Source organism: Pinus tabuliformis, chromosome 6 (assembly GCF_031772625.1).
Source record: "Pinus tabuliformis cultivar Carrire ecotype Pingquan chromosome 6, CPIR1, whole genome shotgun sequence".
NCBI lineage: Eukaryota > Viridiplantae > Streptophyta > Pinopsida > Pinales > Pinaceae > Pinus > Pinus tabuliformis.
The window spans coordinates 1,633,906,600-1,633,929,543 of NC_142292.1; positions in this window are offsets into that span (position 1 = coordinate 1,633,906,600).

Genomic DNA, 22,944 nt, shown 5'->3' on the forward strand with positions numbered 1-22,944 from the left:
CCGAGATAGTATTACAATGACTGCGTTGAATATTATAGTCATGAGGAGACCAATACAGGAATCTGGAGATAGTGTTTGCATATGGATGTTGATACAGAGTGTATCCTCCTTCACCTTAACTGAGATTGATATTGACTTGTCTTGCTGTTGTTGGGTGAAGACTAATCTTTTAAGTGTCTCTTTTATGCCCTTCCTTATATTGCAACCATAGCTCTGATACCATGTTGAAGAATCTAGGGCACGAGGTTAATGAGATTCTTCTTTTACATGATAACTATTAATGTTTAATTTTTTAGCATATTATTTAACATTAGTGTGTTTTCTTTAGATCATTAAATAGCTATTGTAACAAAGAGACAAGAACAAGATGTTGGAATTTTTCTAGGGCCAAAACCTCTCACTCTTGGACAGGAGAATCCACAAACAATTCTTCTTATAGAGATTCCAATTGACGAACACCAAGACCATGACCCTTGAATGAATGAACCACTCCAAAACGAAGACACCAATCCTCTTCTTCATACTGCTAAGATCATCATCATCACTGCATCTTTTCCAAGATCATCATTGTGTTTGCACCACCAAGATCTTGACTCATGTTGCATCTCGAGATAGAGTATCATTGTAGGACTACTTAGATCCTTTTCATAACAATGATCACGATGATCCCTCTTCTTCCTTTCATTGAGACTATGATTGTGTGTTTCTTGCACTTAGATCATACTTATCAATGTGCCAAAACTGTCATCTCTATGGAACTACTACACGACATGATGACCATCCGAGAAATGCATGATTACTTTACTCACTTGAAATTCTAAGTTACTGTGCCACCCGAAAAGCTTCAGGTATCTTTCTTAACTATGTTTTCATCCGAAACTTCAGAGGTATGTTGATATCACTGTAATATGAGGAGGCCAAGATAATTCATTGTAATTGTCATCAAAGCAACAAAGGCATCTTCCTCTTGTAATGCGGATCCATAGGAAACATTGCCCTATATTAGACTTCGAAAATTCCTATATCCAAACGAATTGCTTCAGAGAGAAGTGTGAGTTTCTGTTTATCTTATTTGTGGTGACCCTAGGTGGGTATATATAGTGGTCATGCCTCCATAATGAGCTGACATAACCAAATGATCCATTGTGTCTCTTTTTCTAGCCGACATGACTTCAATTTAAATTATTTTGCTGGCCAATGTGACAAATTTTTTCATTGTTCTGCTTGCTTATCTTCAAGAGGATTGTGTTGGTCTTGGAGGGTTATTCCAGACACTAGGTAGCTTCATATACATTTACAAATATTCTCAAGAAGAGCTATTTAACATGATTTTGACTCTTTGACTTTCCTAGACCTATGGAATGTGCAAGAAACTCATTCATATAATTTACAAAAATAATATTTCTTTTTCTTGACAAGTATAAAGATTAAAATTACTTTGACAAATACCGAACCTAGTTACACTTTTCTTCAACAATTTTATGAGGGGACAATTAAAATGAGGAATTAAGGATTGAATGGAATAGAGTTTGGATGACTCTTCCTTATGCGTTGGCCAATACTTAGAAAATTTTCATATACACCAATTTGATATTTAACGTCTTGTAACATTAATATATTATTATTATTATTATTATTACAAATGTTGTAATTTTATGGGAGGAAAATTAAAATGAGGAATTAAGGATTGAATGGAATAGAGGTCAAATGACTCTTCCTTATGTTCTGGCCAATATTTAGTCAATTTCTATATACACCAATTTGATATTTAACTTGTAACATTATTATTATTATTAAGTATTTTTTTAATTATATAATTAATCTATCTTTAGAAAAATAGATCAATTCATTTGATTTATGGATAATTTTATTATTATTGTCCAATTTTAAGGTCATGATCAAGCGAGACACCACATTGGTGTATGAGACCCCCTTGTTTGTGGGACAAGGGACCCACCTCCGTGCAGTTATTTGACTGCTAAGTCTACATAGGCATACATAGTCTACCCCCCTCTGGTTTTGAATCTGTGACCTCTTAGGAGGAAACACATGCTCTTAACCATTATGTCCACTCAAGCTGTATAGATTCATATACAAACATTAAAAGAAAAGAATTCATAGCAAAAAAAACTAAAAGATGATGATGAATACTTTTGGAACACAATGTAATCTTGTGGGAGTCTGATGTTTCTAGTAAATGCTTCACCCATCCTAAGGGATATAGAACTTGGATGATGAAGCGAAGAGTGCCAAACCAAATATAGATCTAAGTAATGGTATTTTACCTTTGAAGGGATAAAGGGAGTGTGAACATTCATATAAATTATAAATTATTAATTATTAATTAAGGGAAAAGAGAAGTTAAAACGAAATATCATTATAAAATGTTGAGCCAAAACAATAATAAATATTGATAAAATTAAATTAATAGGGATTCAAAGTGTAATTATAAAAAAAGTCACATTAATAATACATATTAATCAAATTAAATTAACACTAAAGTAATTAGAGGTTATACTTTACCATAAAGGATATACTAGCATTTGCACCAAATGCTGCAAAGGAAACGCCGTAAGTCAGTAGCGCATATGGAAGAAGAGCATAAATGAAAAAAAAATGTGATATGTTAGGTGATCTAACTATAGCCAAATCTGAATGAAAAAATATATATAAATGTTAAATTTAATACAATCAAACAACCTACTCAAACCAAAGGCATGCACAACTTCCTTCCCAATTGCTCAATCCAAGAGCTTACTTTCATTAAAAATTGCATCCCAGACCATAACTTTGTCTTTCATTGCCTCATCCAAACTGAACCCTTCACCCTCATATGGTAATGGTTCCAGATCTAATTTTTGTGCAAGTATTCTCCAATGACGTTTCCATTTATACACGTCTCCATTAGCATAATCAAAGGCCTAGTTCTTTTGATAAGGATCTGTAGCAACCCAAATTTCCTCTTCTGCAATCAATTCTGATCAAGATGCATCCATAAATTATTCCCATGAAATATTGTTCCCTGGGTACTTGAAAGACAACCCCTCATGTTTGCAAATGGCAGTGTAAACACACAGTGTGTCTAAAACATTCATCAAGCTCCAAGGACAGAAGCCAAATATGTGTGTTGGAGGGTGAATGGACCAAGTTAATCCTTCTTTATTCTTTGCAACATCAAATACAATATACTTGAGAGTGTAGTAAAAATTGGGCACAGGTAGCATAGGAAGCTCTTCACAAGGGGGCATGGTCTTCCTTTCTTCTGTTTCTGAAAAGAACATAGGCCACTTACTGATATTTTGTCCTTAATAAAGGGAAGCCTGGACTGAAATTGATGGTTTGACAAGGATAAAGGATTGTGGACAAGGAGGTTATGCTCAAGAGTGCTTTAAAAAGTGGTAACAAAACTCAGATCTCAAAGACATCAAAGGCCTTCCTCTAATAGTATCATGGGGAATCTGGAAAGATAGAAATGTTGAAATCTTTGAAGACCAATATATAACTATTTTTCACAGTTTCCTTCCAAGGGCAGTCAATCTTCTCAAACTTCAAATATTTTTCACAAACCCCTACATAGAAAAAGTTGATTCATGCTCCTATGGATAAATCTGGAACATGGGGATTACTTTGATGGATCTAGTCAAAGTACCCCCAAAAGAGGGGAGCTAGAGGTGTTCTCTATCTCAAGTTCTCAATAACTCTCACTGTATCAGATTTAAAATAGATTTAGGTGATGATCAAATAACTACACCGAGCTTATTTCCCTAACAATACTCTTAAAACTAACATCCCACAGTGGCATTTAAGAAGTACAAGTGTTTGGTGACTCATTGTTGTTAGATAGTGTACCCCAGATCATTTTATACTAGGTTGGAGCACACATGGAAGATCTAGGCACCTTCTATTACAACATCATTACACAAATCCATGCAACATTAAATTTCAAACCACATAATGATCTGTAGGTGAGAATGCAACAATAAATAGACAATAAGGGCACATCACAAAATTTAGTATTCTAGTAGTAAGGGCACATGCATGCGTGTATGCAGCAGCCATAAATAAAATATTATAAGTTTATCGTTAGATTTTAGGTTAAAGATAAAGTGCTAAGTTTAGATGAAGCCGTTCTGTTTTACTTTTTGCAGTCTTTCCAAATTCATTTTTTATCAGTTAGATAGAGTGCAGATCCAGATATCTAAGAAATATATCTATTTTTATGAGCCCTAGGTGTCACTTATAAGAGAGGGTGAGAGTATGGATAGTAGTAAGGGCACATGCATGCATGTATGCACCAACTATAAATAGAATAGGATAAGTTTATCGTTAGATTTCAGGTTAAAGGTAAAGTGCTAAAGTTAGATGAGGTAGTTTTGTTTTATTTTTCGCAGTCTTTCTGAATTCATTTTTTATTAGTTAGATAGAGTGAAGATCCATATATCTAAGAAATATATCTATTTTTATGAACCCTAGGTGTCACTTATAAGAGAGAGTGACAGTATGGATGTGTAATAGGGTTAGTTTCAGTTCTTACACAAAACCCTTTCTATAAAATTTTCTAGTAGATTTTTATTCAGCAATATTAGAATAGCAGTAACAGGGGCTTTTGACATTGATCCATGTGTTCCAATTTATGTATTCAAACTGTGTTTATAGATTATAGTGAGATTTGTCTTACAGTTTGTATTAGGCTTTAAATTTAGATAGTGTTAGTTTCCATTAGAAGAAGAATATGTGTACAATGTATTAGACAAATTCATAATGGTATCAGAGAGGTTTGCTGAAACCTTATAAAAATCATTGAATAGATAGTAGGACTTCTACCTATGAAAGGGAGCTGTCACGAGGCTCCAGGGGTCAGATGTTGTGATCCATGCTTGAGAAAAGCATAGTGAAGTTGTTATCAGGTTGTCGGGTTCTTTGTTAGGCTAGTGATCTATTTTAACTTTTGTTTAGGCAATATTCCAATGCAGCAGTATGGGTATAGTCAATCTCAAATACAACAACAAGCAATTGAGAGGAGGTGAAGGGTAAAGAGCTAGTACCCATTGCATTAAATAGGCTGTTATTTTTGGAAACTTTTTGGCTATGACATTTGTGCCAAAAAAAACTTCCCATTTTTAGCAGGCTATGGAATGACTTCAAGTAGAAGGAGACAATATTGGAGACTATTGCAGGTATTGAGGAGGAGAAGAATGTCTCTCCCAAACACCCAAATTCTAAACAAATTTGATAAAAAAACATGTTAGACAACCCTCAAAACATCTACGTAAGAATTACTGGATTGTCTAGAATTCAATGGAGTGACATTTACGGAAGAATCTCGTAGATTAAAGTATATGAGGATGAGTATTAATGTTTACCTATAATGATATTATAAAATTAATATAAACCCTCTATATGAGGATTGTTGGATTGTCTTAAATTCAAATGGAAGTATGTTATTCAATGGATTATCAGGGAACAAGAAAAGAGGAACTAAGAAGGGTTAAAAAGGGAAGAAAGAGAAGCCAGGTTCTTGTAACCAGGGAAAGAAGGACTTGAGCCACATCAAGTGCTTCACGTGTCAAAAGTTTGGGAACTTTGCTTCCAATGTCATCAAAAGAAGGGGAAGGGAAAGAAACAACGCCATAAGTGACTTACAAGGAGTGCAAAAGCATCAGCTCAAGTGGATGAGATTTCATCCAATCTTGAGATACACTTCTCAATGGTCTCATGCATGTCATCTGACATCATGTCTGATGTCGACTGGTATGTGGATAGTGGAGCCTGCAAACATACAAACTCTAACAAGAGTACCTTTAGTAGAACTTGGTGATGATGCCATGTATCCAGTTGCAAGAGCGGGATCCATTAAATGATATCCTTAAGCGTACTAAGTTATTGATGTTTTGTATGTACCTATCATAACTAAAAATATCTTTACAATTTCAGTGATGATAGAGCTTACATATATGGCTAGCTTTGAAGATCAACGAGACCTCATCCTAAATTACAAGGGAATCCTATAAGAACTTTAGGGCATGATAGTGACAACTTGTGTGAGCTTTGAAAAAAGAGACTAGGTCACTTGCTCTAGTGAATGTTGCCAATCTTGAAGAACATGGTGTGGGTATTTCCAATCTTCAAGGCTTGTTACAGATCCATTTGGGCACATCACTCCTAGCATTCAAATCAGTACTATTAGGGCTCATCAAACCCTAATCCAGTTGCTACATGCCCTAAACAAGTCATTACTTTGAATGCCTCCTTCCCTGAAAGTTTCTTGGCATGAAGCCTCCAGAAATGCCTCCTTGAGGGACCAGCGCAGCCTTGGTCAGGGGTAAATTCACTTTAGTGCAGGTAGGCCCATGTAAGGGTGCATTTCAGTGCACTTAGGCTCACTTTGACCTACGCTGGGCGAGATTGAGCAAATTATTCATAGGGTTCTGAGAATATTCTTATCTTCTGGAGCATTCTAGAAGATTCCCACACTTATCATCTCCTATGAGCTCGAAATTGGATAGGGAATGAATTAAGTAACCTCTTATCCTCTCATCCCTTCCTCCATGGAAACTCACTCTAAGTTTGGAAGGCCATTCAATACCCTCATTTATTACCAAACCACCTCCATTTTCCTATAAATTAAGCACTCATCTAAGTGATCAAGGGCTGGACTTTGAGAATTTGTAAGGAGATACTGTTGGTGTGAGGTTTGAGATTGTAAGCAAGTATTGTTATGCTTCCGGAGTGTTGTGATTTTGATGTGATGTTGGATGGAACTCAAGTTGGAGGAGTGGCATTGGATCAGACTTCATGGTTGTAACTCTTCCTTCTACTTAATAAAGTTGTTTACACCTTTTCCCATATTCTTGTCTTTATGTATGATGATTATATGTGTAAATTCTTTCGATTCCATTTGCTTATAGTAGATAGATCTCTTGCTTTGATTGGTTTTTGTCCTCTATTTATGATTGCAGGTACTTGTCGAGCGGATTAAGTTCGAGAAGGAGCGATGGGAACCATACAAAGGAGACAAAGGGAAAGCAAAAGATAACAAGTAGGTCCCTTGTCTTATTTATCTTCTATAGAAAAAAGATAAACGCTTTAAATATGTTGTTCTAGGTGTAGCTACCCACCTAGGGAAATTATATTTATCTGCAGATACAAAATTCCACATAACAAATTGGCGACCATACTGGGGAACGATCATCATTCCGGGCAGTTTACCTTCATGCTAGTACACCCTTGTAGACTTTACTTGCTTCCATTGATCTTGTTTCAGCCTTTTTGAAGTGTTTTTTGGTAAAAATTGTGCTTGAAAGCCCCTAGAAGGGCCTCTCTGGCACCAGCATAGGCTTGGTAAGGACATAGAGCGCTGCAGAGAACCCTTGGCTTGAGGACAATGCTCTGAAGTGCACTGTCTCCAATTCAGGGCTGCACTGATCCTCTTTAGGTCAAACATCCCAATTTTGACTTGATTTTTCCCAAATTTCCTTATGTTTTTACTTGCTGAAAGATCAATGATTGTTATGGTTATGAAATCAACTTGTATCTCTTCTCCTAGCCCTACTTTGAACTTGATTGTTTAGTGTTTCTTAAGAGTTTTCTTTGTCATTATAAATTCATTGTCAAAGTTAGCTTATAATCAATTGGTCTTTTTTGAAAAGGAAGTGTCATAAAGTCTTCATTTCTTTGAAAAAGGAATGATCGTAAAGTCCTCATTCCTTGCGAAAAGTATTGATAGAATGTTTGTGCATCTAGTTCCTTTTTTTTCATCTAAACACTAAAGGGACTGAAAAGAAAAACTTGCATTTTGCATATTGTAGTTTGTGAATGCTTGATAGGAATAGCTAGGGAAATTGCATTAGGTTTTCTCTTTTCTCTTTGTCAAAGATCTGATTGCTCTATCCCTTACTAGCTACGGTGTTCATTGTTAATTGAATGAAAGAATGTTTCTCATGTTAGTTGCATTCTAGGAATTGAAAACATACATCACGTGGTGTACCTTGAAAGGAAAATTCTTAATCAATATCAACTTAAAATTAATCTCAATTAACCTAATGGAGCATTGTCACCTAACACAAAACATTTAGAGGTTTTAGGCTAGAGACGTGTTCTGGAGTCGTAAAACATAGCAGTTGTCGCTAACTTATCTACGATACATTCCGAGTGTGATACCTCATTCCACGTACATGAGTATATCGTAGCTCGTCCACGTACTTTCAGGTATATAGGGCGGTGTTACAGTGTGTAAAGTATACAGGAATGCTCTCACTGTGCGATTTCGCATTAGACAACGCTAATATGGATTGGGCCTCCATGTACTTTCGGGTATATATGGGAGGACAACACAAGGTTTATATCCATCCTTAGGTAATTGAGTCGGCTGCCTTGTACATTGTGATACACCGAACACAACATTCAAGAATATTGCATGCCCATACTTCTCAGTTCGCCAGGAGGTATTCTGCAGTTCATAGTTACTCGGTAATCCTTTTGCCTAGAATATCCCTCTTTTATTTTATTATGTTATTTTGATTAAAATTAAATTAATTGACTGTGGATAACATCCTCCATGTCACTCCTTAGTTGATCTTAGGTTGAGACATATGGAAGCAACTCTGGAGTCCATCGATCAAGGAATTCCTTTTGATGGGAATCTTAGTCCTTTTCCTCCTTTCGGAAATATTGGTGCTCCTTATATGGCTACATTGTCCCTTTCTGGATTTACCATTGGCTTCCCAGTATGGTTGTTTTCAACCTCCTTGGTTCAAAATGTCATTATTTCTCTGCAATCGAGTACTCCTCCAACTGAAAAAATCAACCTCCAGTTGATCCTAAAGTTGACCCTTTGGCTTCTTCCTCCCCTTCTTCCTCTTCACCTGGTGAAAGTATTGACACTAGTAACCAGGTGGCTAAGAAGAAGAAGAAAGGGAAGAAGAAGAAGAAGAATAAAATTCAGCAGGGGGGCAACCAAGCAACCATTGCTTTGAATGCAACTTCTGATGAGAAACCGTCCGATAAGCCTCACAAAGTTTGATATCCATGCAAACTTTGTACGAGAGATCATCTTCTTTGAAATTGTCCTGATATTCCTCAGATATTAGAAGAATGGTCTTCTCATTCACATCGTCCTGTGTCATCAATTTCTGTAGATAATGATGGTGACACACCATCAATTAGTGGTAGTAAAGTTCATGGAAAGAATGGTAAAGTTAAGTTTCCATATAGGTTATGTGAAGGGAATCACCACATTCACCTTTGTCCCTATCTGGATGAAGCCAGAAAAGTGTTGGATAACCATCCTGCTTCTCCGCAGCGACTTCCATCTGGTGACAGGAGACTCTCCCTTAATCCTTCACTAGATGAATTGACTGACCCAAATCAACTGTCGGTCAAACCCACTGTCTCTGAATGTGAATCCCATGAGTCTATACCTGACCGATCACAGGTCAAGGAAACAGTTGACTCGATTTCACCTTCAGTTAATCATACCTTTCCCGTAGAGAGTGAGTATGATACCACTCAGGTTCTTTTCATTTCTTCATATTCCATTGAGATTGGAGGCAACCCTCCTGTTCCATGAAGACAGGAGGAAAATCCTCTTGTTCCCATAACTCAAGGAGGTAATTCTCCCATTCTTACGGTACCTCCTCCAAGTAGTCTAGTCACTTCCTTTTATTAGAATCAACTAGCAAGATGTTGTATTCCTTCTTATGTGCCTTTCCATATCATAGTATAGGTTTGTAATATGATTGTACCTAGCACTATTATAGATGAAGGTGCATCAGTGAGTATCCTTTCCTCCACTGCTTGGCAAGCACTCGGTTCGCCGCCACTTGTGCCAGTTACCCAGAATCTGTTGGCTTTTAACAGAGGAACCAGTCAACCATTAGGGATCCTCCCTTAGTTGCCTATTACTTTGGGAGGAAAAATTGTTTATCTCAATGTGATGGTAGTCCCAGGCCCTTTAGATTTCAATTTACTTCTTGGGTGCGATTATGTTTATAACATGGGAGCTATTGCTTCAACACTCTTTCGAGTGATTTTTTTCTCGCATGAAGGAAAAATTGTCACCGTTGACCAAGTTTCATTTCCCGGTCCAAATTTGGCTTCTAGTCAACCATCTTCCCTAGATGGTACTTTTCTCCCAATGGTATCTTCCCTGCCACGGATTAATTATGTGGCAACCCGTTCCATGCCTACATCAACTCACGATCAATTTCATGATGTTGTACATTATGTATTGGGGGCATTGGAGCCAAATCTCAGATTCCTTTTTACGGATCCATTCCAGAGCATTTTTCTCCCATCTGATGAGAACCTCTTGGAATTCATGACCTCTTATGGGTTGTGAACAAGGGTATGACGATAGTTCCTTGTCTTGTGTCAACCTCGTTAAAAAATGAAACAAAGGATATGAGGATAGTTCTTGGTCGTGTGTCAAGCTCGTTACAAAATGAAACAAGGAATGATGATAGTTCCTTGTCTTGTGTCAACCTCATTAAAAAATGAAACAAAGGATATGAATATGGTTCTTGGTCGTGTGTCAACCTCGTCAAAAAATGAAACAAGGAATGAGGATAGTTCCTTGTCTTGTGTCAACATCGTTAAAAAATGAAACAAGGAATATGAGGATAGTTCCTGGTCTTGTGTCAACCTTGTTAAAAAATGAAACAAAGGGTATGAGGATAGTTCCTTGTCTTGTTTCAACCTTGTTAAAAATGAAGCAAAGCATATGAGGATAGTTCCTGGTCTTGTGTCAAGCTTGTTAAAAAATGAAATAAGGAATGCAAATAGTTCCTTGTCTTGTGTCAACCTCGTTAAAAAATGAAACAAAGGATATGAGGATAGTTCTTGATCTTGTGTCAAGCTCATTAAAAAATGAAACAAGGAATGAGGATAGTTCCTTGTCTTGTGTCAACCTCGTTAAAAAATGAAACAAGGAATATGAGGATAGTTCCTTGTCTTGTGTCAACCTCGTAAAAAAATGAAACAAAGGTTATGAGGATAGTTCCTTGTCTTGTGTCAATCTCATTAAAAAATGAAACAAAAGTTATGAGGATAGTTCCTGGTCTTGTTTCAACCTCGCTAAAAAGTGAAACAAGAAATATGAGGATAATTCTTTTACTGTGTCAACCTCATTAAAATGAAATAGGTCCCAGAGCATAGTTCCTTGTCTTGTGTCAAGCTCGTTAAAAAATGAAACAAGGAATCTGAGGAGAGTTCCGTGTCTTGTGTCAAGCTCATTAAAAAGTGAAACAAGGTCCCCTGGAGCAAAGTTCCAAGTTGAGTCTTTCATTATATCTCGTAAAATCCCAGTCGAGTCTTTCACTTGATCTCATAGATGAACCTTCATTTCATCCACCTGATAGCCATGAGTAGTCTACTTAGGTGAATGCAATGAAGCTTGGGGACATGCACCTAGAATCGAGTCATCATGCTGGGGGCATGTAAACTGAATCCAAGCATATTTTTTCGTTTCAAGCTTGTGTAAACATGAAACTAAATCCAAGCATAGTTTTCGTTTCAAGCTTGTGTAAACATGAAACTGAATCCAAGCATAGTTTTTCGTTTCAAGCTTGTGTAAACATGAAACTAAATCCAAGCATAGTTCCCTATGGTTCAAGTTTGTGTAAAAATGAACCTATCTCCATTTTAATCCTTGTGATTTCCATTCTATCAGCCTCTTCCATGAGATGAGCCTTGGTTTTTCTCCTTCCACTATCACTATCTGCTTGGCCAATCATACGCTTTCACTTAGTTGTTTACCCTTTTTGAGGAACAGTTGCAATAAGTTTTCTTATTAGCCAGCCTCTTCACATAAATCAACATTTATTGAGAAGTTCCAACATCACCGGAACTGGTTGCTATCCTAGACACCACTCGTTCCTCTAAGTGGAGTCCTCTTTAAGCTCTTTTCAAACTATCGAAATATGAAAAAATTTCTGAGCGCTTGTCCTTTTCAGCTCGTTAACGGATTGGAAATGACATCTACTCAGTATATGTTTAACCCTTTTCCGGACTGAGATAGATTATTTATGAAAAAGGAATATGTTGATCGAACATGGTCAATAGGTTCTCTCTCGTATTATTTTATGTTTTTTCAGACTTGAGAGTCAAATATACAAAAAAGAACTTGTGGAGTTTTCTTTTTGTCCATTTTCAAACTCTCTAAACATGAAAAAGGATCGAGTTATCATTGTCGTTAAACTCTTTAAAACATCAAATGGCGACAAACTTGTCCATCGTGACAAGACCGAGTTTCACCTTCGCTAGACTCGTTAAAAAATTAAATAGCAATGGATTCACCCAAAGGGTGGAATTATACAACAAGCATATGTTATCTTCCTCAAGCTTGATAAAAATAAAGAGGTACTGGTTAGCAACGACTGGGGAAAATGGAAAAACACGACAACAGGTTGCTCTTGAACATGACACTTTCACTTCATCACTGTGACTACTTGGGTTGGGTTATCTTCTTGATGGTCATCATACCTTGGTCTATCATACCATCCATTACTTTGGTTTGGGTCAATGCTGCCAATTCATTCAATGTCGCCGACATGTTCAAGAGAAGTCACTCAATTAAACTTCATCCTTTGCAATACTCATAAACCTTCATTTTCATGACTGCCATTCTTGAACTTTGTGTGGTCAGTCAAATTCTGTCTCCAAAAATCATTACACTCATTTCGTGTCGTTGATGTGGGATACATCAAGGCCCTCCTGCGACGAGTCGCTTCTTGTCAACATCAACACATTATCGAAGAAGTTGACTTAGAAACACCCTTTCAGTCCCTTGAGGCTTGCATACATAAATGGCACGTTTCTCACTTCTGACGATAGGTTGACATCACTAGCCTTTGACCGAAAGACATTGTATGGTGTTCGACATAAAAAAATCCATTCACACTATGCAAAATGTACTGTAGTACCTTGAGGATCATTATCATTATCCGTGATTTCTCTCGCGTCTGTTAACAACTTACATCATTGGCTGGTAATCAGATGGTGTCTTCCCATGTTTGACTTCAGATCACATATTCACATGGTTAGACTCGTACTTGAGCGAATGATTGAACGAGATAGAAGACCCCAAATCTAGTTTCATCCATCTAGGTTGTAATTTCAGGAAAGTACCAAATCATCCGTATGAAGGATTTACACTGATGGTCATCTCATCATGGGTCTATATTTGTAGACGACTATCTATGTACATGTAATTAAATTTTATATTTGTTAAGGACTTCGGTGTAAATCACATGTAACTTGTCCTGACGATGAACCACACTAGTTGGTTCGAAACGCGTCGACAAAGGTCTTTCTACATGTGATTTACGTCGAAGTTCTTAACAACTATTATGGATCACAGAAGCCTCAATTCAATAATAAATTTTATATGCTGAGCATGGGTATGCCTTCCCTCAACAATTCATGAAAAAATCAAAATATCATGATATTATGTATTCTAATTGATGTAGGTCACCATCCACTTTAGAACCTCCTCATCATATTGTATAGCATATCACTCGACATTATCATTTTCGACTTCATGCTTTAGGGGGTAGATGTTATAGATCCATTTGGGCACATCACTCCCAACATTCAGATCGGTACTATTAGGGCTCATCAAACCCTAATCCAGTTGCTACACCCCCTAGACAAGTCATTACCTTGAATGCTTCCTTCCCTGAAAGTTTCCTAGCCTGAAGCCCTCCAGAAATGCCTCCTTGAAGGACCATTGTAGCCTTGGTCAGGGGTAAATGCGCTTCAGTGCAGGTAGGCCCATGTAAGGGTGCATTTCAGTGCACTTAGGCCCACTTTGACCTATGCTAGGCAAGATTGAGCGAATTCTTCATAGGGTTCTGGGAATATTCTTATATTCAGGAGAATTCTAGAAGATTACCACACTTATCATCTCCTATGAGCTCGAAATTGGATAGGGAATGAGTTAAGTAACTTCCTATCCTCTCATCCCTTCCTCCATGGAAACTAAATCTAAGTTTGGAAGGCCATTCAACACCCTCATTTATGACCAAACAACCTCCATTTTCCTATAAATTGAGCACTCATCTAAGTGATCAAGGGCTGGACTTTGAGAATTTGTAAGGAGATATTATTGGTGTGAGGTTTGAGATTGTAAGAAAGTATTTTTATGCTGTCGGAGTGTTGTGCTTTTGATGTGATGTTGGATGGAACTCAAGCTGGAGGAGTGACATTGGATCGGACTTCATGGTTGTAACTCTTTCTTCTACTTAATAAAATTGTTTACACCTTTTCCCATATTCTTTTCTTTATGTATGATGATTATATGTGTAAATGCTTTCGATTCCATTTTCTTATAGTAGATAGATCTCTTGATTTGATTGGTTTTTTTCCTCTGTTTATGATTGCAGGTACTTGTCGAGCGGATTAAGTTCGAGACGGAGCGACGAGAATCATACAAAGGAGACAAAGGGAAATCGAAATATAACAAGTAGGTCCCTTGTATTATTTATCTTCTATAGAAAAAGACAAACGTTTTAAATCTATTGTTCTAGGTGTAGCTACCCACCTAGGGAAATTGTATTTATCTGTAGATGCAAAATTCCACATAACAAGGATGAGAAGAAAGGAGTGTGCAAGGTTTGTGCACTTGGCAAGCATGTGAAGGATGTTTTCCTGGTAGTGAACATAGGTCAAGATGGGTTTCTGACCTAATCCACTCAAATGTATGTGGGCACATGTCTTCAACTTCCTTATCAAGTAACATTTACTATGAATATTTTATTGACGATTCTTCTAGGAAGTCATAGACTTACTTCACAAAAACCAAGGATGAGGACTTTGAGAAGTTTCAAGAGTTTAAGGGTCTTGTAGAAAATTAAACAGGTATAAATATTAAGTTGTTAAGGTCCGACAATGGAGAGGAGTATACCCCAAAGGGGTTGGATACCTTTTTCATGAAAGAAAGAATCAAGAAAACATTTATAGTTACCTACAATCCTTAGTAGATTAGGGTTGCGAAGAGGAGGAACATATCTATCATAAAACTGTCAAATCCATGATTCATGATCTAGTTTTTCACGTGTGTCTCTGTGTATAAACAGGTCTTATCATTATCTATATTTTGAATAGGTATCCTCACAAAATTTTGAAGGATAAGACATCAATCGAGGAATTTAGAAGCATCAAGTAACACATATTTTAGTTTTTTAGTTGTCCTGTCTACATTCACATTCTAGATGAGAAATGGACCAAATTGGAACCTTCTAGTTTGAAGGACATATTTTTAGGTTAGAGTGAAACCTCAAAAGCTTATAAAATATACATTCCATCTTAACATAAAGTAGATGTAAGTAGAGATACCAAGTTTGAAGAAAATGCATGGTCCTCTAAGTCTCAAGAACCTCCAATAGTGACCATGGAGGTAGAAGAGCTTGGAGGTGCAAGGGAGGCCTCTTTACTTTCAAGTTTAGCTAGAAAGCCTAGATGGATAATCTAGACATTATCAGATGCAACAAAGTAAGTTGGTGCTCCAACTACTTCCTTTCAAGTAAGACACCCTCCTAAAAGGTTCCCTTAAATTCCAAACAACATAATGATCTGTAGTGAGAATGCAGCAATAAATAAATAGAGAGTAGGGGCACATCACAAATTTTAGTATTCCAGCAGTAAGGGCACATGAATGCATGTATGCACTAGCCATAAATAGAATATGATAAGTTTATTGTTAGACTTCGGGTTAAAGATAAAGTGCTAAAGTTAGATGAGGCAATTCTATTTTATTTTTCGTAGTCTTTCTGAATTCATTTTTGATTAGTTAGATAGAGTGTAGATCCAGATATCTAAGCAATATATCTATTTTTATGAACCCTAGGTGTCACTTATAAAAGAGAGTGAGAGTATGGATATGTAATAGGGTTAGTTTCAGTTCTTAAACAAAATCCTTTCTAGAAAATTTTTATTCAATAGTATTGGAATAGTAGTAACAGGGGCTTTTGACATTGATTTATGTGTTCCAATGTATGTATTCCAACCATGTTTATAGATTATAGTGAGATTTAGATTGCAGTTTTGATTAGCCTTTAAATTTAGACAATGTTAGTTTCCATTAGAGAAAGAATATGTTTACAATGTGTTAGACCAATTCATAATTGTATCAGAGAGGTTTGCTGAAACCTTCTAAGAATCATGTAAGCAAGTTTTTGCACAGGTGCTCTAGCCATTTGGGCAACGTCTACAAGTTGTATAATTTGTGACAATGCAGTTTCTGAACCCGTATGCGTGACTTTAGTAAGCAAAAATCCATTCTCATTCATGGTTCCGCCTATGACCTTATCTCCATACCTCTTTGCAACATGCCTGACCTCACCTGTGATCATGCTCTCATTAACATGGCTCTGACCTCTTATCACAATCCCATCTCTTGGAACCTTAGCACCTAGAACAACCCTAATAATGTCATTATGCTGGATAAGTTGATTGCTTATCTCCATCTCTGAGGTCACATTCCCATCATCATCTAAAATTAACAACATTGTAGTATCAAGTGCAAGGTCCATCAATTTTGCAATAGCATCTAAGGTTTTTCCCTTTGCAAGAGCTTCCAAAAATTTCCCCAAAATAATAAAGGAGATAGATAGAACTCCTGTGTAGTCAATGAACCAAGATTCGAATTCACTGATGCAACATGGTGGTTCCTCCCATTTAGCATTATGGCATCCAGTTGAAGTAGTAACTTGGAAACCCACCAACTTGGATTGCTACACCAAGTAGTTGCTACCCTGCCCTTTCCTATATAGAATGAAGTATTGATTACTTTGAATTAGATTTTGGTTTAGATTTTATAATGTTTGGATAGGGAGCAGAACAAGGAGATTGTTGACACAAGCCAAGATAAGAAAGCAAGTACAGTAAGTAATCAAAGATTTAAATTTGCTAATATGAACCTCACAGAAAGCCAGGTTACCTGAATGCCACTTTTAGCATCAGAAGTCCAATTTCCCTCCAAATTGGACTTCTCTACAATATGATTAATAATTTTTAGTGCATGGAATAATATCAAAATGTTTTGTTAATTTAAAAAAAAAATTACAATAATATTGAAAATTTACAACTTATTTCTCAAAAAACACAATTTTTTCATTAAATGCAAAACTCATAAAAATATTTTCAATAATCCCAAAGTTAAAAATATATCTATACTTATATTTAGTAAATTTAAAACCACAGATGAATTTTAGATAATAATTTATCATTATAATAATAAAATGTAAAATTTAAAATGCTACAAATATATATATATATATATATATATATATATTTGAAGAAAAAACATTAGATTAATAAGTGTACTACATCGGCAGCTAAACTTCTTCAGTTGTTATGCACGTTACAAGGAGATTGTTGACACAAGCAAAGATAAGAAAGCAAGTACAATAAGTAGTCAAAGATTTAAATTTGCTAATTTGAACCTCAGAGAAAGCCAGGTTACCTAAATGCCAAAGCAAGTACAATAAGTAATCAAAGATTTAAATTTGTGAATCCGAACCTCAGAGAAAGCCAAGTTACTTGAATGCCACTTTTATCATCAGAAGTCCAATTTCCCTCCAAAGTGGACTTCTCTACAATATGATTAATATTTTTTAGCGCATGTAATAAAATCAAAATGCTTTGTTAATTTAAAAAAATTGCAATACTATTGAAAATTTACAACTTATTTCTCAAAAAAACACAATTTTTTCATTAAATGCAAAACTGAGAAAAATATTTCCAATAATCCCAAAGTTAAAAATATATCTATACTAATATTGAGTAAATTTAAGACCACAAATGAATTTTAGATAATAATTTATCATTATAATAATAAAATGTAAAATGCTAAATATATATATATATATATATATATATATATATATATTTGAAAAAAAATCTTTAGATTAATAAGTGTACTACATAGGCAGCGAAACTTCTTCGGTTGTGATGCACGTTACAAGGAGATTGTTGACACAAGCCAAGATAAGAAAGCAAGTAAATAAGTAGTCAAAGATTTAAATTTGCTAATCTAAACCTCAGAGAAAGCCAGGTTACCTGAATGCCAAAGCAAGTACAATAAGTAATCAAAGATTTAAATTTGCTAATCCGAACCTCAAAGAAAGCCAGGGTACCCGAATGCCACTTTTATCATTAGAATTCCAATTTGCCTCCAAATTGGACTTCTCTACAATATGATTAATATTTTTTAGTGCATTTAATAAAATCAAAATGCTTTGTTAATTAAAAAAAATTGCAATAATATTGAAAAATTTACAACTTATTTTTAGCATCAAATCCTAAAAAAAATCATGTTAAACTTCCAATCTATGAAGTGAAATGATCAAATCTCAAAAAACACAAATATTTCATTAAATAAAAAACTCAGAAAAATATTTTTAATAATGCGAGAGTTAAAAATATATATATACTTATATTTAGTAAATTTAAAACCACAACTGAACTTTAGATAATAATTTATCATTATAATAATAAAATGTAAAGCAAAATATTAAAACTAAACACTGATGTTGGGATAGACTACTAGCAACTTATTTATGCACATTATATGGACGATATCAACTTAAATAAAACACACAACAAAAAAATTTCTAATTCTCAAAATGAAACCCTGTTAATAATTATGAGCATTGGTTGGCTTTTATCTTTGAGTGTGAAGCGCTTTTATCCCATTACTTATATTAGTTTGGATTTTCAACGTTCTATGTCATGTCATGGTTTAATTTTGTGGGTCCTTGAGTGTTGCAAAGTCTTGTCGGTCCTTCGAGTGTTGTGAAATATTTTCCAATAGAAGTTAAACCAAAATGTTTAACTTGTTTAATCCCTCCAAAGATAAAAGAGAGGGCAAGGCTCAAGCGATGGGAAAAATTACTAGTTCCCATTCTCTTCCCTGCACATAAGTTAGGTTGCACTCATAAGAAACACAAACATTTAAAATTTTTCAGAGATTCACAAATTAACCATCTCGAAAACGATTTCGCACTGTGAGTCTCTTGTACAAGACGAAAGAATAGAAGAGCATAAACAACAATTTTATGTGATGCATACGAATGTCACCACAACTTCCACAGATGGGAAATCGAGGGTCAGGATGCCCAAACAACGTGTGACATTTGAATCTCATCCCTCTATTGTTCCAACCAGAAACCATAGGTGGGCTGGGGCGACCTCTTCCACGGATTATTGTTGCATCGCTAGTCAATAATAACATGAAGAGCTGAGCCACTATTCTCCCTTCTCCATCGTTGGAGGATTAGGTGTACAAATACCTGTGCTCAGAGAGGATATGTGGATTATCTCCATGGCTATTGCGAGCTATATGGGTTGAATATGAGAGTTATCACACCCACTATGCAAGTTATAATGGCAGGATATCCAAGTTGTGTCGGTCAGATAAGCAAGTTCCCACAACAAATATGCAATCCATTACATTGTTCGGTATGCGAGTTTGCAACGATGACAATATCTATCCAGCACCCTGTGATAGTTTGCAAGTTCTAACAATAGAAGTAGAGAACAAGATAGAGCAAAAGAGATATGATGGGTTGGTTATCAATAACTGTTTCTTCCAACTACATTCAACTGCAATGATCAAACGAATTAAGATTTTTTAATCATCTAACACATAATTCAAAGATACATAGTGATGACAAGTGCATAATAAGAAAGTTGTTTTCAAATAGGAACGCTTTGCGACGTAATAATTTTTATTAATATCATAATTCAATAAGAGTAATTAAATATATTATTTATTAAAATTTAAAAGAAAAGAATTGAAAGAAGTAAAAAAAGAGATTAAATATTACTATTAAATAGTCAAATAGAAATATTTTCATGATAAGATTATATTAGTTTAAGAATAAGGTTGGTAATATTTTTTAGAATTTAAATTAACTAGATAAAGGAAGGGATTAGATAAGATTAATGATGAAAGAGACCAAAGAAAATGAGACTTTGGGGGAGGGAACCTAGGAAAAATGAGAGGGTACTAAGAAAGGTTAAGATAAACCCCTCACAATTCCAGTCCAATTTTTTATCATTATTAATCATACATTACGATTCCAATTTAATAATTAATATCTAATTTATTTATAATAAATAATATATTTAATTCTTTGGTTGAATTATTATATTAATAAAAATTCTATGTCCTTAATTGTAAAATTACATCATTACAATTATACTTCTACTCCCTTATTATTAATTTAATTTTACTAATATTTATTATTATTTTGACTCAAAAATTTATAATTATATTTAGTATTAACTTCTCTTCTCTTTTAATTAAATTATTAATTATTAATTTACATTAACGTTTTGTTGATAGGTGGAGAATTTCCTTCTACAACAAGGGAGTTATCAACTAATTAGGGTCTCAATTAGACCCATTTTCGTTTGGTACGACGACATTCTCTAGAACAAAGGGTTGGTTGCATGTGTTATTATATTCTAACGAAATGATTAAAACTAAACCAAAAAGGGAAAATATATGACATAATAAATTATTAACAAATTTATATAAACTATTGTGTTTAAGATGAGCTTTTAGTAATTCAAATAGCAAGGGAGGAGAAAAGCACCCAAATATAATCCTTTGGGATATTATTTTTCCAGATATGTGGGCTCAATCAACCACTTTATATATTTGAGCTCGTATTGAAAGAGACTTTTAGTGCTCGTGTTTATTTTATTTTTATTTTTAGTTACACGCAATAAATTCAACTACTTTTGTAATGAAATTGAAACAATCTCATTAATGAGATCAATTATTTAAGCTATAATTTGAATATGAGAAAGGAAAAATCGATATACTAAAAGTTTCAGAATAAATATTAATTCTCTAAATATCTTAATGAGTCATTAAGTTTTTCGTTTCAAAAGAAAAGAACAAAATGTATGATTTTTTAAATACCAGTTATACATATAAAAAAATAAAGATATACGATATTCTAAATTATTGATGAAAAAACATTTCCTCATCAACATTTGGGAGACCACTCAATTAGAGCCTCAATTTACAATCTTTTCCATTTGGGCTGGTGGTTCCAACTAGTTTTGATTTTGGTCTAGTTACCCAAATATAAATTTCTCTAGCGGATGGAGACTTGAAAGTTGTGAAAACTATAAGGAAGGGATGGGAGTGGATCGATAATGCTTAATAGAAATATAGATTAAACTATAAAAAATACTAACTAACCTGGGCACTGATATTTATATGTGAAAAATAAAGATAATGCATAACTGAAAATATAAATTTTCAAGCTATATCATTAATCAAAACAATATGATGATAAATTAATTCAATTAAATAATTAATTGAATGAATTTCATAGAAAATTCACATATAATTGTGTTCCTCTTACACTTATAATCAACATATAACATTATATCAAAAGTGACAATATCTCAATGAAATAATCATAAGCATAAGAAATAAAGTATAAGATAAGACTTCAATTATAAATTGAAAGAAAGAAAAATATGATAAATGTATACATTCTTCTTTACTCCTCATAGATATGGAATCAAGAAGTGGTTCAGAGCTTATAATAAATAAATACTAGAGTGCAAAAGTGTAACATGGATTTTCTTACAAAATTTTAGAACCCTTAAGCTTCAGCTCGAGAGTCCTTTAAATAGTTTTTTGTTACAAGTTTGACATTCTCTCAATTAAAGCAAAACTTACTAGGAAAAAATAGACATTAGTTACAATTTGAAATAAAATATTCAATTCAAAGGAACTGTTGCACACGAGGGGCTAGTGGGCATTTGCCAATGCTGATAAACTTCTAGAAGAGGTGCTAGCTTGGGAGGAGAATGAGGCCTTATGTTCATTTGACATATGAATACTTGAGTTTAAAAATATGGTAGTAGTTGAGTTGCTTGTTCAATAATAACTTTGGTTACTTGAAGGTAACCATGTGGCTTGATTAGAAACTCACATGTCAATTCAAAATCTGCCTTTAACAATTTTTCAATCCTTTTACTGAACTCTTTTCTATTACCTTGCCAATTCTCTTTTAACATATCTACCTCCATGAGAATTTCTTCTTCATCACTTGATAACATATTTTTTTTCCTTGAGTGACTGGGTGATAGATTGAATAATTGAATTAGAAATCTTTTCAACATCATTCACCAATCTCCTAACCAAGCAAATCTTATCCTTCCAAGTATGTAGAGCAGTTAACTTTTGAACTTCATTAATCCTAAGAAGGTTTGGATAGAATAATTTAGGATCTTCTTGCCATTGCAAAAGCTCATTGAGTTTACACTTGGTTTCATAATATTGGCTTTTAATATCAATAACTCCATCAACAAAAAAATTAACCAATTTTTCTTTAGCTTGTATCATGCTTAACTTGTTGTAAAGGATTTTTTGTTGGTTTTGAATTTGTTTGTTTAATTCATTAGCTTCATGCTTGAATTTGACAAGATCTAAATCACTTTCCTTGGTTTTATTTATCTTCTCCTATAGCTCATTTATTTTTCATCTCTCTGATTAATTTTAGATTGATATTGACCTCTAACCAAGGTGACTTGTACCTGCAATTGTGCTTGAAACCATGAAGATTCTTGTTCCATTTGTTTTATTCCTTCATATTTATCCCTAATGAATTCTTTGACTTGATTTGATTTATCTACAGTTGTAGAAGCATAAGCTCCTACATATTGAGTTAAATCCTTGAGCTCTTCATAAGGATCTATTGATGTTCCTTTCCAAACTACTTCCAATGAGGGTGGCTACAAAGCAGTGCTTATTGTTAAGACCTGTGTATCAACAAATTTCCTCTTCTTCCCACTCTTTTTAGGAATGGCCTTATGCCGAGGATTGTAAAATACATCTATTGGTGGAATTTCCTCAATATTCAGCTACATTGAAGTAGTTGGAGATTCTGGAATTATCTCCACACTAGGCATAGT